This window comes from Monodelphis domestica, chromosome 8 (genome assembly GCF_027887165.1).
Source record: "Monodelphis domestica isolate mMonDom1 chromosome 8, mMonDom1.pri, whole genome shotgun sequence".
Classification (NCBI taxonomy): Eukaryota; Metazoa; Chordata; class Mammalia; order Didelphimorphia; family Didelphidae; genus Monodelphis; species Monodelphis domestica.
Window position 1 is genome coordinate 18678404 of NC_077234.1, and position 15699 is coordinate 18694102.

The window sequence follows — 15699 nt, forward strand, 5'->3', positions numbered from 1 at the left end:
TGTTCTGTGCCCTGTGGTGCTACCTAACAGCCCAGGGAGGACCAGCTTCTCTGATGGGAGGGCTAGCTGAGCCCTTTTCAGGGTTGCTCATCCCCCTTCGGTATCCACCTGTCACTCAATTCTCACCTGTGACTGAATCCCCTGAGGATCAGCTTTAATCTTCTTTAGCTCCAGTGCCACCTAGTTATTCCTAAACCAACAAAATTATAGTAAGCCCTATCCTTTTAAATTTTCCAATAAAGTCTGGCTCTGATGCTCCTTCATCATGCAGAGGGGCCATAGGTTATCAATGGTTATGCCAAAGAAATTTGAGCTTTGTCTGGTCCTACTAGGCTGGGAAAGCTCCAAGGACAGACTCAAAGATATTTGTTGTCTAACGACCAGCATTCTCTTAAGGTTGGAGAGGTTCACCACCAGGCTATCACAGCAATACCTTATTTTTAATATGAAGATGCTCTTAAAAGGAGCTTAAAAACTCTTAAAAGGAGTAGGACCTTAATGCATTGCTGGTGAAGTTGTGAATGGATCCAACCATTCTGGAAGGCAATTTGGAATTATAACCAAAGGGCTTTAAAGGATTATATGCCCTTTGTTCCAGTTATACTAATACTGAGTTTACACCCCAAAAAAATAAAAAAATGTGTACAAAAACATCTATAGCTGCGCTTTTTGTGGTGGAAAAAAAACTGAAAAAAGAGGAGGTGTCCCTCAACTGGGGAATGGCTGAACAAATTATGGTATCTGATGGTGATGGAATACTATAGTGCTGTAAGGAATGATGAACTTCCTGATTTCTATATGAACTGGAAAGCCCTCCATGAACTGATGCAGAGTGAAATGAGCAGAACCAGGAGAACATGGTACACAGAAATTGAAGCATTGTGGGACGATCAAATGTAATAAAGTCTACTGCTAATAGCAATGCAATGATCAAGAGCAATCCTGTGGAACTTATAAAAAGAATGCTATCCACATCTAAAGAAAAACTATGGAAGTACAAATGCAGAAGGAAAACATGTGATTTGTCACTTAGATATATGAGTAGAGGATTTGGGGATGTGGTTTTTAAAAGATTACTGTATTACAAATATGAGTAATATGGAAATAGGTTTTGAGAAATAAGATATGTATAAACCAGTGGAATTGCTTGTCAGCTCTGAGAGGGGGGAGGGAAGAAAAGAGGGGGAGAACATGAATCATGTAACCATGGAAAAAGATTCTAAAAATAAAGAAATAAAGAAACAAAAAGAGCAAGTAGGTGGTATAGTGGATAGACGACAGGATCTGAAGTCAGGAAAACCTTAGTTCACATATGACCTTAGACACTTATTAGATGTGTGACCCTGGGCAAGTCATTTAACCCAGTTCTATAAAATGAGTCAGAGAAGGAAATGGCCAACCATACCAGTATCTTTGCCAAGAAAACCTCAACTAGAGTCATGAGGAGTCTGGCACAACTGAAAACTGACCAGCAATAAGCCCTTTAAAATGTACTAAATCTTAGGTTACAATCTGTGCTAGTGGAGAGAGTGCCTTCCTCTAGAAGGATTCAAATAGTCCTTTAAACATTTATTGAATTCAATTGAAAAGTAATTTAAATGGACAATCAAAAGCAATGAAAATGAGAACTTTGTAAAGGGAACCCCTTTCTCCCAGGGTCATGAACTTTCTGCTTGTCGGAGCCAGCCCATTAGCATGGCTGGAACTGTCCAGAGGTCACAGGTTAAGAGCCCTAGGATCATGAGCCGGAACTAAGGGTTATGGTCTGAATCAGAGAGACTTTGATTGGTTACTGAGATGTGATAGACCAGAGCACAGGGAAAGGAAGTGAGGTGGAGAAAGAGGACTATAAAAAATGAGACCATAGAGGAGATCAGGTTCTTCTCTGGAGGTCCTTGGCTGGGGGTCTTCCTGCCATTCAGTGTTGGTGGCTGTGGCAGAAGACACTCTCATGGGCTGGTAAAATTAGAGTGGAAGGCCAGGAGATATTTTTCTATTTCCTTCCCTCCTTATTTCTTTCTTAGACTACATATTAATATTAAATTGTTAAAAGCTACTATCATCCTTGTGACTTAAGGGTTAATTATTTTATAAATGGCAACCACAACAATCCTTTTAAAAAACTAATATTATATTTCCAAACCAATTTCTAAATATTACATTTGGCACAATATTAATTTTCAATATTGCAGAACTCGGGCTCCTCCCATTGACTAATTATACCAATGTAAGAAGTCAATAAAAATTAATCGGTGCTCAGTGACCTAAATATATCTGGCTACTTAGCATATTAAAATTGCGTTCTAACAGCAGCAGACATGGCTGTATTGCCTGCTAGAGATAAATTTATGCTTTTTAGAAAACTGCTTCAGTTAATTTCCCCCATTAAGCCTTCCATTGTTCTTCTCCATGGTGGAGAAGGAAAGCCTCTGAGCCCCTGATTCATCCCTAGAGTGGAGAGGAGGGTCAAGGAGTGGATTTGAGTCTTTGTCCCATTTGATAACAAAATGCTTCATGACAAATTTGTAGTATTTGAAAGATTAAAGCAAATGAAATCATTCTTGCAGGATGTACTGATGGTTTTCATGGAAGCCCGGGTGGCATATTTTTGTAAATGAATGGTGGAGAAAGCACAAGCTTCTGTAAGAAGCTTATCCAATGGTTTTGTTCATTTAATTTAACATTTCATGATCAAAATTCTATCGGTGTTATACATGTTATACATGTGAATGTATGTGTGTGTTTAATAAACCCTAAAATGTTATATGTGGTAGAAGTTCAGAGTCTCTTCCATTATCTTTCTCCCTCTTCCAAGAGAGAGATATGGAGAGAGACACACAGAGACCAAGAATGGAAACCACCCCCACCCCCACGGCATGTTGGGTAGATCCACTATGACACATTTATGGGAATACATGGGCAAGGCATAGCTAGGGAATGAGGGGATTGCCCCATCAATGAGATTACAGATACAGAAACATGTGTTTATAGATCTCAATCAATTAGCCAGTCAAGTCTTAACACTGATTAAGGGCTTACAAAGTATGAAGCACTGTGCTAGGTTTTGGGGAAGGAAACACATAAATAAGAGAGTCTTTGACATGTGCATATACTACCATACACAAAATAAAAGAAAGGTAATTTAAAGGAATGCTCATACCTGGGAGGGGGAGGTTCAGGAAACGCTTCATGTAGGAAGTTAGAATTTGAACCCAGAGTTCTAAAGAAAACCAATGATTCTGGGAGTCAAAGGTGGGAGAGGATAATGGTAGTCATGGAAGCTGCCAATGAAAAGGCAAGGATATGGGAGATGGGATACTGTATATAAGCAACAGCAAAAAGGACAGTTTGACTGGGCTGGACAGTATAAAGGGAAGTAGCTGAGGCAGAATTTGAACTCAGTTCTTGCCTGACACTAAATCCATTACTCAATTGTGCCACTTAGCTTTGGTCACTCTTATAGCCAAACATCAACCCTTCCAGAAAGCCAATAACCGAAAATTGTTTAGAAAAGAGAAACCAGGACAGCTAAACTATGGGACTCCTTAACAGCAATTGTGAGCAGCACCTCCTAGGATTGTGTCAAACTCTCCGACCTCCTGAGATACCCTACAGATGAAATATAAAAGAAGACAAAAGGAAAATGTCTCAGTTGCTACCTTAAGTTGACAGAAAGGCATTTGTTTGGGAAAGAGGAATAAGCGATCCAGGGATGACCTCTTCACAATGGAGCAGGCTGGCTCTGAGAACCTTTTATTCCTAAGTCAGTGGATATGTTCCCTGATGCTTATTAGGAAATGGAAATGGAGTATACAAGCAGGATTTATTCTATCTTTTAAAATAAGTTTTTGTGATTGTTTTTACTACTAGAATAACTTCGAAAAGTCACATCATTATATGTATCTGATGAAAATGAATTACAATTTTCCGTTTGTGGATGGTTACTCTTTAAAAACTCTCTCCCTAGATTTCAACTGTCATCTTCTGCATGATTATATTTATAATTATATTCTCCCAGTTTGTCTAGCAAAAAAAACCCTAAAGAATCAGAGGGGAAAATACAAGATCATTAACTGATTTCTGCTTCCTATTTCAAAGTCATTAGCATTTAGATGAGGTATTTCTTTAAACTAATAGCTTCCAATATTAAGAAGGTGATAGCTCCACCTTATGCCATCCTGGTCAAATCATATCAGAATAGTGGGCATGTTAGAGAAGACACTGATGAGCATTCAGAGGAGGGCAATCCGAATGGTGAAGGGCCTTGAGTTCATGTCACATCAATCAATCAATCAATCAATCAATCAGAAGCATTTACTGTATGCCAGGCACTATTCTAAGTGCTGAAGGTACATAACCCCTGCCATCAAAGAAGTTACATTCTAATGAAGGAGAGATCATAGAGATAAAGTTATAAGTACAAGATAAAGGCAAGATTAATTAAACAATTATTTTTTTGGGGAAAATTTTATTTAATTAGTTAATTTAGAATATTTTTCTTACATCATTTATATTCTTTCCCTCCTCTCCTCCCAACCCCTCCCATAGCTGACACGTGATTCCACTGGGTTTTACACGTCATTGATCAAGACCTATTTCCGTATTATTGATATCTGCACTAGGTTGATTGTTAGAGTCTACATTCCCAATCCTATCTCCATCAACCCATATGATCAAGCAGTTGTATTCCTTTTGTGTTTCTACTCCCACAGTTCTTACTCTGGATGTGGATACATTCTTTCTCTTAAGTCTCTCTGAATTGTTCTGGATCATTGCATTGCTGCTAGTAGAGAAGTCCATTACATTTGATTGTACCACAGTGTATCAGTCTCTGGGTATAATGTTCTCCTGACTCTGCTCCTTTCACTCTGCATCAATCCAGGGAGATTCTTTCAGTTCACATGGAATTCCTCCAGTTCATCATTCCTTTGAGCACAATAGTATTCCATCACCAACATATACCACAATTTGTGCAGCCATCCATCAATCAAAGGGCATCACCTCATTTTCCATTTTTTTTGCCACCACAAAGAGCGCAGCTATGAATATTTTTGTATATGTCTTTTTCTTTATTATTTCTTTGGAGTATAAACCCAGCAGTGCTATGGTTGGATCAAAGGGTAAATTTTAGCGCCCTTTGGGCATAGTTCCAAATTGAAAGGCAAGATTTATTGAAGGAACTAGAGGTGTCTATCCTGGAGAAAAGAAAATTCAAGGGGGATATGATAGCTGTATTTAAGCATTTTAAGAGATGTCATGTGAATGAGAGATCATATTTGTTCTGTTTGGCTTCAGAGGTCAAAGCCAGGAGCAATGAGTGGAAGTTGCAAAGAAGCAAATATAGCCAATAAGTCCACAAACCTTTATTAATTGCCTTCTGTGTTCCAGGCACTGTCCTAAGTGCTAAGAATACATGAAAGGTAAAAAAGAAAAAATCCCTGTTTTCAAGGAACTCAGGGTCTAATGGGGTAGATGATGCATATATATCAACAACCTACTGAGAGGATAACTTAGAAAAATAATAAACAGAGAGAAGGCAAACTGGTTAAGGAAGACAATGGAAGGTCTCTTTCAGAAGGTAGGACTTTAACTGAGACTTGAAAATGGGAAAGCTAGGAAGTGAAGATGAAGGAGAGAATGAGGCAAAAACTCATTAAAACACTTGGAGATAATATCAAGTAAAACTAAATAATCAGAAATACCATTAAGGTGAATAAACTATCTGGCAAGGCTGGCAATATGCCTATCTAGATTAGAAATAATGCCCACTTCCATGAGTATGATGTAAAGAAAATTATTTTTCAGGTATAAGTAAGACAAGATCTTACAAGTCTAGAAAGATCTTAGTGCAGTGATCAGCAACCTTTGGAGTTTGTTGTGTCAAAATTCACCAAAAAAACAAGCAGAACTCAGGTGGTGTGTCACTTTGAGAAAAAAAACATAATTTTGCTTTTATAGTTTAAATATTATAGTTTAAATATAAACTATAAAAAATTATAGTTTAAATAACAAAAATGTATAATTTTAATATATAACCGTATTTAATAAAACAAAACCTAATTATTTAACTTACCTGCTTAGTGACTTTGTTCATCTGTCAGTTGGTTTCTTTTGTTAGTCTTGATATTATTTAACTTGTGTGGGATGCCATGAACTAAAATAAGTGAGGGGGAGGGGGAATTCTTTAACTAACCTGCCTATTAATGACTTTTTTTATGGCTGAATTTCATTGGCTAAATCTTCAATTGAAGGTTGGTATTTTGTATACTTCAGGCCCAAGCAAGTGCGACTAACTTCATCTGTCAATCTGTTTCTTTGTTGGTTTTGATATTATTTAGCACTGAGAATAAGGTCTCATAAAAGTACATAGAGGGAAAAATTGTGAGTAAAGCCATTGCTATATTTTTCAGGGTGCTAAAAGTGTCTGGTAATCAGTTCCAGGCAGTCCTACATTGCACTTGGGCCAGAGCCCCACCTACTTTTCCACAAACCTGGTCCCTCTCTACCCCTTCCCCCCCAGGCATCAGTGGCTGCTGCCCATCAGCCTGACTGTCCACTTGTGCTCCTTCTGCACTCATGCTTCTCCTCCCCAAGCCCCACGGGAGCCCCACATGCCCCAGCCGCCTAGCCTGCACCACCCACCGCTTAACCCCCCTACCCCTATGTGGAGCAGCCCTCCCCCCAGGCTGGGGCATGGCTACAGGTGTGATTCCCCATGTGGGCTCGAAGCTTGCTAAGCCTACATGAGGCTGCATGTCATCAAAAATGGCTATAGTGCTGACATGTGTGTCATAGGTTTGCAATCATATGTCTTGTGAGTCTGAAATTCAGTGTTTCAGTAAAGTTTAAGTAAAATAGAATTTGTCCAAAAAATAATCATCATTTTTAACCATTGAAGTTTTATTTACTACTATGAATGCTCTTTCCTCTTAATTTTATTATATTTTAATTTTAAACTAAATTTTAATTTAATTATCTTTGGTTTTTATAGCATCCTTATTTCCCTTTCTATGTTCCCACAGAAAGAACCATGATTTATTTTTCCAATTAATAAAAGGAAAAATACAGTTCAGAAAAACTAATAAACTCATTAGTCAAATTTGATTATATATGCACTAATCCACATCAATTGCTCCACAAAGAAATGAGGGAGGGACATTCTCAGATCTCTTCTTTGGGGAGAAGCTTGGCCATATTAATTCAATTTTCAGTGTTTTGTTATTGTTATTCTTTCCATTTTTATGATCATAGTCATTGTGCACATCATTTTCCTTGTTCTTTTTGCATCAGTTCATCTTAAGTCTCTATGGGATTCTCTAAGTTTATCCTATTTGACATTCCTTATAGCATGGTAATATTCCAACACTGTTTAGCCATTATCCAACTGCAGAGCAACAAATTTATTTGCAGTTTTTGGACACGAAAAAGAGTTATGTCATAAATGTTTTGATATAAATGAGGACTTTATTTTTGTCCTTGCCTTCTTTGAGATAGATGCTTAGCAACTGAATCTCTGGGTTAAATAGTTTGAACATTTTGTCATTTTCCTAGTATAATTCTAATTTGTATTCTAGAATTGTCGCATCAATTCACAGCTCCAACATCAGTGTATTTAGTGTTTTTTTTCTACAACTCGTCCAAGACCATTTCCATCTTTTGTCATCAATTTTGCCAATTTGGGAGTGAAGAGGTAAAACCTGAGAGGTGTTTTTATTTGCATTTCTATTAGCAGGAGTGATTTGGAGCAATCTTTTGTATGTCTAATAATAGTCTGCAAATTGTCTTTCAAGAATTATTTGTTTATATGCTTTGACCAATTGTGCATTGGAGAATAGTTTCTTGGTGTAATACTTTTGGTTTAGTTGCTTGTATAAACGGTATTGGTCTCTTATGAAAGATATTTAATGTGAAGATCATTATGAATTTTTATATCACCCATTCAGAATGTACCTCTAAAAAATCATTGCTTTCAATTTACATTATCTGAGAATTAGGAAAATATCTCTTCCAGAGACTTCCTCCACAATCACACATGAGCAGGTTCCATGAAGAATCATTAAAAAGAGCCAATAAATAGTTAGGCTGTGCTTTTCGGAAGGTATTATCTAAAAAATCCCCTCAGATTGGCTTTGAGGTTTTACCACAGGGGTTAGACCCCTTGGGGTGAACTTAGCCATTGGAATTCATTCATAATGGTTTTTAGAAGCAGCTTTTGGGGAATAAATCAAACCAACTATCGAGGGTCTTAGATAGCTTAGTCAGTTTTGGGGACACTTAGATAGAAACAGGGAGCTGTTAAGTTAGCCGGAAGACCAGAAGGCTCCCTCTTGCAAGCGATGTAGAGGATTGTGGTAAATTAGCTAGATCCCTTAGAGTTGGGGACTTCTTGTTCTGATCCTCAGTTTGATTCCCTCTTTTTTTTCTTTTTTTTTAAATTTTATAATATTTTATTTGATCATTTCCAAGCATTATTCATTAAAGACAAAGATCATTTTCTTTTCCTTCCACCCACCCCCCATAGCCGACGCATGATTCCACTGGGTATCACATGTGTTCTTGATTCGAACCCATTGCCATGTTGTTAATATTTGCATTTTTGAGTGTTCATTTAGAGTCTCTCCTCTGTCATGTCCTCTCAACCTCCGTAGTCAGGCAATTGCTTTTCCTTGGTGTTTCTACTCCCACAGTTTATCCTCTGCTTATGAATAGTGTTTTTTCTCCTAGATCCCTGCAGATTGTTCAGGGACATTACACTGCCACTAATGGAGAAGTCCATTACGTTCGATTATACCACAGTGTGTCAGTCTCTGTGTACAATGTTCTCCTGGTTCTGCTCCTCTCGCTCTGCATCACTTCCTGGAGGTCGTTCCAGTCTCCATGGAATTCCTCCACTTTATTATTCCTTTTTGCACAATAGTATTCCATCACCAACATATACCACAATTTGTTCAGCCATTCCCAAATTGATGGGCATCCCCTTGTTTTCCAATTTTTGGCCACCACAAAGAGGGCAGCTATGAATATTCTTGTACAAGTCTTTTTCTCCATTATCTCTTTGGGGTACAGACCCAGCAGTGCTATGGCTGGATCAAAGGGTCGCCCTTTTGTCGCCCTTTTGGCATAGTTCCAAATTGCCCTCCAGAATGGTTGGATCAGTTCACAACTCCACCAGCAATGAATTAGTGTCCCCACTTTGCCACATCCCCTCCAGCATTCATTACTTTCCATAACTGTCATGTTAGCCAATCTGCTAGGTGTGAGGTGATACCTCAGAGTTGTTTTGATTTGCATCTCTCTGATTATAAGAGATGTAGAGCACTTTTTCATGTGCTTATTAATAGTTTTGATTTCTTTGGCTGAAAACTGCCTGTTCATGTCCCTTGCCCATTTATCAATTGGTGAATGGCTTGATTTTTTGTACAATTGATTTAGCTCTTTATAAATTTGAGTAATTAAACCTTTGTCAGAGGTTTCTATGAAGATTTTTTCCAAATTTGTTGTTTCCCTTCTGATTTTAGTTACATTGGTTTTGTTTGTACAAAAGCTTTTTAATTTGATGTAGTCAAAATTATTTATTTTACATTTTGTGATTCTTTCTATGTCTTGTTTGTTTTTAAAGTCTTTCCCCTCCCAAAGGTCTGACATGTATACTATTCTGTGTTTACCCAATTTACTTATCGTTTCCTTCTTTATGTTTAAGTCATTCACCCATTTTGAATTTATCTTGGTGTAGGGTGTGAGGTGTTGATCTATTCCTAGTCTCTCCCACACTGTCTTCCAATTTTCCCAGCAGTTTTTATCGAATAGTGGATTTTTCTCCCAAAAGCTGGGATCTTTGGGTTTATCGTATACTGTCTGGCTGAGGTCACTTGCCCCCAGTCTATTCCACTGATCCTCCTTTCTGTTTCTTAGCCAGTACCAAATTGTTTTGATGACTGCTTCTTTGTAATATAGTTTAAGGTCTGGGACTGCAAGGCCCCCATCATATGTGTTTTTTTTTTCATTATTTCCCTGGATATCCTTGATCTTTTGTTCTTCCAAATGAACTTTGTTATGCTTTTTTTCTAAATCAGTAAAGAAATTTTTTGGGAGTTCCATGGGTATGGAACTAAATAGATAAATAAGTTTGGGTAGGATGGTCATTTTTATTATATTGGCTCGTCCTACCCATGAGCAGTTAATGTTTTTCCATTTGTTCAAGTCTAGTTTTAGTTGTGTGGCGAGTGTTTTGTAGTTGTGTTCATATAGTTCCTGTGTTTGTCTTGGGAGGTAGATTCCTAGGTATTTTATTTTGTCTAAGGTGATTTTGAATGGGATTTCTCTTTCTAGTTCTTGCTGCTGAGCTGTGTTGGAGATATATAGAAAAGTTGATGATTTATGTGGGTTTATTTTGTATCCTGCAACTTTGCTAAAGTTGTTGATTATTTCAATTAGCTTTTTGGTTGAATCTCTAGGATTCTTTAAGTAGACCATCATGTCATCTGCAAAGAGTGATAACTTGGCCTCCTCCTTGCCTATTTTGATGCCTTCAATTTTTTTTTCTTCTCTAATTGCTACTGCTAGTGTTTCTAGTACAATGACAAATAGTAGAGGTGATAATGGGCATCCTTGTTTCACTCCTGATCTTATTGGGAATGCATCTAGTTTATCCCCATTGCAGATGATATTAGCTGATGGTTTTAGATATATACTGTTTATTATTTTTATGAACGACCCTTCTATTCCTATGCTTTCTAGTGTTTTTAATAGGAATGGGTGTTATATTTTATCAAAGGCTTTTTCTGCATCTATTGAGATAATCATGTGGTTCTTGTTGGTTTGCTTGTTGATGTGGTCAATTATGTGGATGGTTTTCCTAATATTGAACCAGCCCTGCATCCCTGGTATAAATCCTACTTGATCATGGTGGATGACCCTTCTGATCACTTGCTGGAGTCTTTTTGCTAGTATCCTATTTAAGATTTTTGCATCTATATTCATTAGGGAGATTGGTCTATAGTTTTCTTTCTCTGTTTTTGACCTGCCTGGTTTTGGAATCAGTACCATGTTTGTGTCGTAAAAGGAGTTTGGTAGAACTCCCTCTTTGCTTATTATGTCAAATAGTTTGTATAGTATTGGGATTGACTGTTCTCTGAATGTTTGATAGAATTCACTGGTGAATCCATCAGGCCCTGGGGATTTTTTCTTAGGAAGTTCTTTGATGGCTTGTTGGATTTCATTTTCTGATACGGGATTATTTAAGAATTCTATTTCTCCTTCTGTTAGTCTAGGCAGTTTGTATTTTTGTATATATTCATCCATATCACCTAAATTGGTGTATTTATTGCCACATAATTGGGCAAAGTAATTTTTAATGATTGCCTTAATTTCTTCTTCATTGGAGGTGATGTCCCCCTTTTCATCTTTGATGCTGTTAATTTGCTTTTCTTCCTTCCTTTTTTTAATTAGATTGACCAGTACTTTGTCTATTTTGTTTGTTTTTTCAAAGTACCAGCTTCTTGTCTTATTTATTAAATCAATAGTTCTATCACTTTCAATTTTATTAATTTCTCCCTTAATTTTTAGGATTTCTAGTTTGGTTTTCTGCTGGCGTTTTTTAATTTGATCGCTTTTGAGTTTTTTATTGCATTTCCAATTGATTGATCTCTGCTCTCCCTAGTTTGTTAATATATGCACTCAGAGATATGAATTTACCTCTGATTACCGCTTTGGCTGCATCCCAAAAGGTTTGAAAGGATGTCTCACCATTGTAATTTTCCTCGATGAAATTATTAATTGTTTCTATGATTTCTTCTCTAACTAAAAGATTTTGGAGTATCATATTGTTTAATTTCCAATTAGTTTTTTATTTGGTTCTCCATGTACCCATACTGATCGTTATTTTTATTGCCTTGTGATCTGAAAAGGCTGCATTTATTATTTCTGCTTTTCTGCATTTGTGTGCCATGTTTCTGTGACCTAATGTATGGTCAATCTTTGTGAATGTGCCATGTGGTGCTGAGAAGAAGGTGTATTCCTTTTTATCCCTATTTATTTTTCTCCATATGTCTATTAATTCTAATTTTTCTAAGATTTCATTCACTTCTTTTACCTCTTTCTTATTTATTTTTTAATTTGATTTATCTAAATTTGATAGTGGTTGGTTTAAGTCTCCCACTAATATGGTTTTACTGTCTATTTCTTCCTTCAATTCTCCTAGTTTCTCCATTAAAAATTTGGGTGCTATATTATTTGGTGCATACATGTTGATTAATGATATTTCCTCATTGTCTAGAGTCCCTTTTAACAAAATATAATTACCTTCCCTATCCCTTTTGATCAGGTCTATTTTTGCTTTGGCTTTATCAGATATCATGATTACCACTCCTGCCTTCTTTCTGTCAGTTGAGGCCCAGAAGGTCTTACTCCATCCTTTAATTCTGACCTTGTGGGTGTCAACCCGCCTCATGTGTGTTTCTTGAAGACAACATATGGTAGGGTTTTGGATTCTAATCCATTCTGCTATTCGTCTACGTTTTATGGGTGAGTTCATCCCATTCACGTTCAAAGTTATGATTGTCATTTGTGGACTCCCTGACATTTTGATATCCTTCCCTAATTCTAACCTTTTCTTCTTCGGCTCTACCTTTTAGTCCAGTGATTTACTTTGAATCAGTGCCCCTTGTCCCCTCCCTTGATGTTTCCCTTTTTAGTCCCTCCCTTTTTGTTCCCTCCCCCTCCCTCCTCTTCTTCTCTCCCTTTTTTTGTGTTCCCTCCCTCCTTGGAAGCCAGGAATTGCTGGTGTTTCCCTGTTACTGCCCTCCTTGGTTCCCTCCCGATGCTTCTCTGTTGCCTTACTTCCACGCTCTGAGCCTGGCTTGGCCCTTTCCCCGGGGTGTTTGTTTCTGTGCCTTAGCCTGCCAGGAGAGCCAGCCCTCTGAGGGGGGAGGGGCCGTGGCTTGGCTCCTGATAAGATTAACTTTCTCTGGGTTGAACTGAGTATGGAGTATGCCCTTAGGCAGGGACCTTCCATGAGACTGGGATGGAGGGATCCAGCCAGGGGGTTACAGCCCCCCCACCCCCGTCTCTCTCTGTTTTCTCTGCTGTCTGTGTTGGGTGCCCCCGAGACTGAGTCAGGTTGTTTTCAGGATGCGGCCTTCAGAATAGCCGGCCCTGAGGTCCTTTTGCAGGCTCTGAGGTTTCCACTGCTGCCTCGGACTCAGAGCTCTGGGTTGGGGGGGATGGGTCCTGGGACCTTCCTTCTGCCTACCCCTTAGGTCCCAGTGATCTCGGGTTCTGGCTTTTGGGGGAGGGGCATACCTTTTGGTCCAGGTCCAGGAGGAGGATTCCCGGGGTCTATGCTGTTGATCGTTTTGAATTTCAGTAGCCTAGGAGCATATAGTTTGAGTTCGGTAGGGAAGGATTTCCGGAGATCTGAACTTTAGCTTTCTCTAAGCCGCCATCTTGACCGGAAGTCTTGATTCCCTCTTAAAATAAAAGAGATACTGTTTTAATATCAATTGTCTCCATGGATTTTGCACAACTGGCCAAGTGAGAGAAGGCAGTTCAGTTTCACTCTCACTAACTGGAGGTTAGAATACCCAGTTGAGTATTTAGGAGGATCCCTGAGTGTATCTACCACTATCTGCATCTGTGGGTCTCCCGTTACATTATTTTTTTAAAACCCAGGAGAAGAAAAGTAAAAACCCAAAACTAAACTCCACCTCCCAAATTTAAAATACAGTGTCATTAGCCTTGAACAGTGGTCAACCAGTGAATGTACCAGTGACAGAGCTCTAGTTGTAAAATATCATGGTTTGGAGATGACTCTGGGTTCTTAAAGTCTATGAGAGTACTGCAAACACTGACTGGTTTGGCCAACCTAAAAAAACTTTGACTGAGTCTAACAAACATTTTGATTTAATTGAAGAAGTCTTTATTAAAGATCTACTATGTGCAAGGGTTGGAGATACAAAGCCATTAAAAAAAAAAAAAACATCTCCTGCCTTCCAGAAGATTACATTCTACTCAGGATAGGCTGTATCAATGGCCCAGAGACCATTCAATCTGGGTAGAGTAATCCATTGCTAAAAGCGTGGTCATATGGTAGTGATTTTTTTCTTCTCCACAACTCATTATATTCATCAACCAAAGCAGTAAGGAAAGAAGGCTACAATCTGTGGAGTGACTACTGTCTTGATAAAGTCATGGCTAGTTAAGGTATGCAAGTAGTCTAGAAAATGAATATAAATGATAATTTTAGCTAAAAACTAGAAATTAGGAACTTTGAGAGTTTCATTTTATTTCATGGATGTGTCATATTCAACCTAAAGCATTACTCCAGAAACAGTGGTTCCTTTGATGCCAAGTGGTTATTGAGACAACTAAGAGTTATGGTGGATAACAAGTGCTGGACTTGGATTAAGGAAGGACAAAATTCAAAGTCTGCCTTAGACAATATATGACCCTGTGAATGTCACTTAACCTATCCAAGTTTCAATACCCTTGTCTATTAAAATGGAATAATAATAATAATACACAAAGTTATTGTGAGGTTCAAATGATATAAAGCACTCTTCAAACCTCAAAGCACTTCTAAATGTTAACTATTATTATTAATTATTGGTAGTAGTTATACTAGTAAATGAGCCCCTCTTTGTCTCCAGTTCCACAAAAAGACAGCCTTCAGCTCAAGAGAGTCTCGAAACCAATTCACAAACTAGGATCAAGGGGAGTTTGAGAGCAGGAGGTGGCAATGAATCTTTCTCAGCATGTCCCACCTTACTACACTTTCACAGGAAGGACAATTGATGTCACACGGACACCTGTCCCACTCAGTCCCACCTGGGTGCAATCCTCAACTCCTTGTGCCTGAAGTAACTATTAATAAAATGAACTAGTGATATTAGGTAATGAAGAAAAGTCAGCTGTTTTTACTTACTTTTGAGAAAATTAAAAGGGCAAGAGTTGAACTTGGACATTCAAATTATGCCAACCTGCTCTTTTACTTACACTGCCAAAATAGGGAAAGATTGGTGATTAGTCCAGTGACAGACAGCCCCCACACAATCCATCCCCATCAAATCCAACTTGGTCCAATCCAAACCAGTCCCCCATTCTGACCCAATTTAACCCAGGCCAGTTCAATTCAATTCAATCCAATGCAACAAATCATTTAAAAAGATTTCTGATTGCTTTTGTTTTATATATCACCTAGATTTCTCTCTGTAATCTGCACTCTTCCATTTCTAGAGAATCAATCCTTATATCATGCTTTCTTTAAAGAAAAAGAGAAAGAAGAGGTCAGCTCTCTATTCATTCCACCTCCTGGCTTATCACATATATATAAATAATAAAATAAATATAGGGTAACAATAATCCCAGATAGTATTTATATAGCACTTATAAGTTTACAAAATTCTTTCCATAATAAATTAATCCCATCTGATCCTCAGAACAACACTTTAAACCTATCCTACAGATAAGGAAACTGAGGGACACTGAGGTTAAGTGGCTTATCCAACTAATTAAATTTAAGAGAGTAAGGAGGGAAATTCTACATATCAAATGCATAACATTTTCTGCTTTTTACAAAGAAGATAGCACCAAGATCTAAAGAATGGACAACTGCCTAATAGCTGCAGAGTATATTGAAAATAGGTGATGAATCCCTAACTGGAGATGCCCTTCTGACACTAATCTCAAACCCCCAAAGAAAAT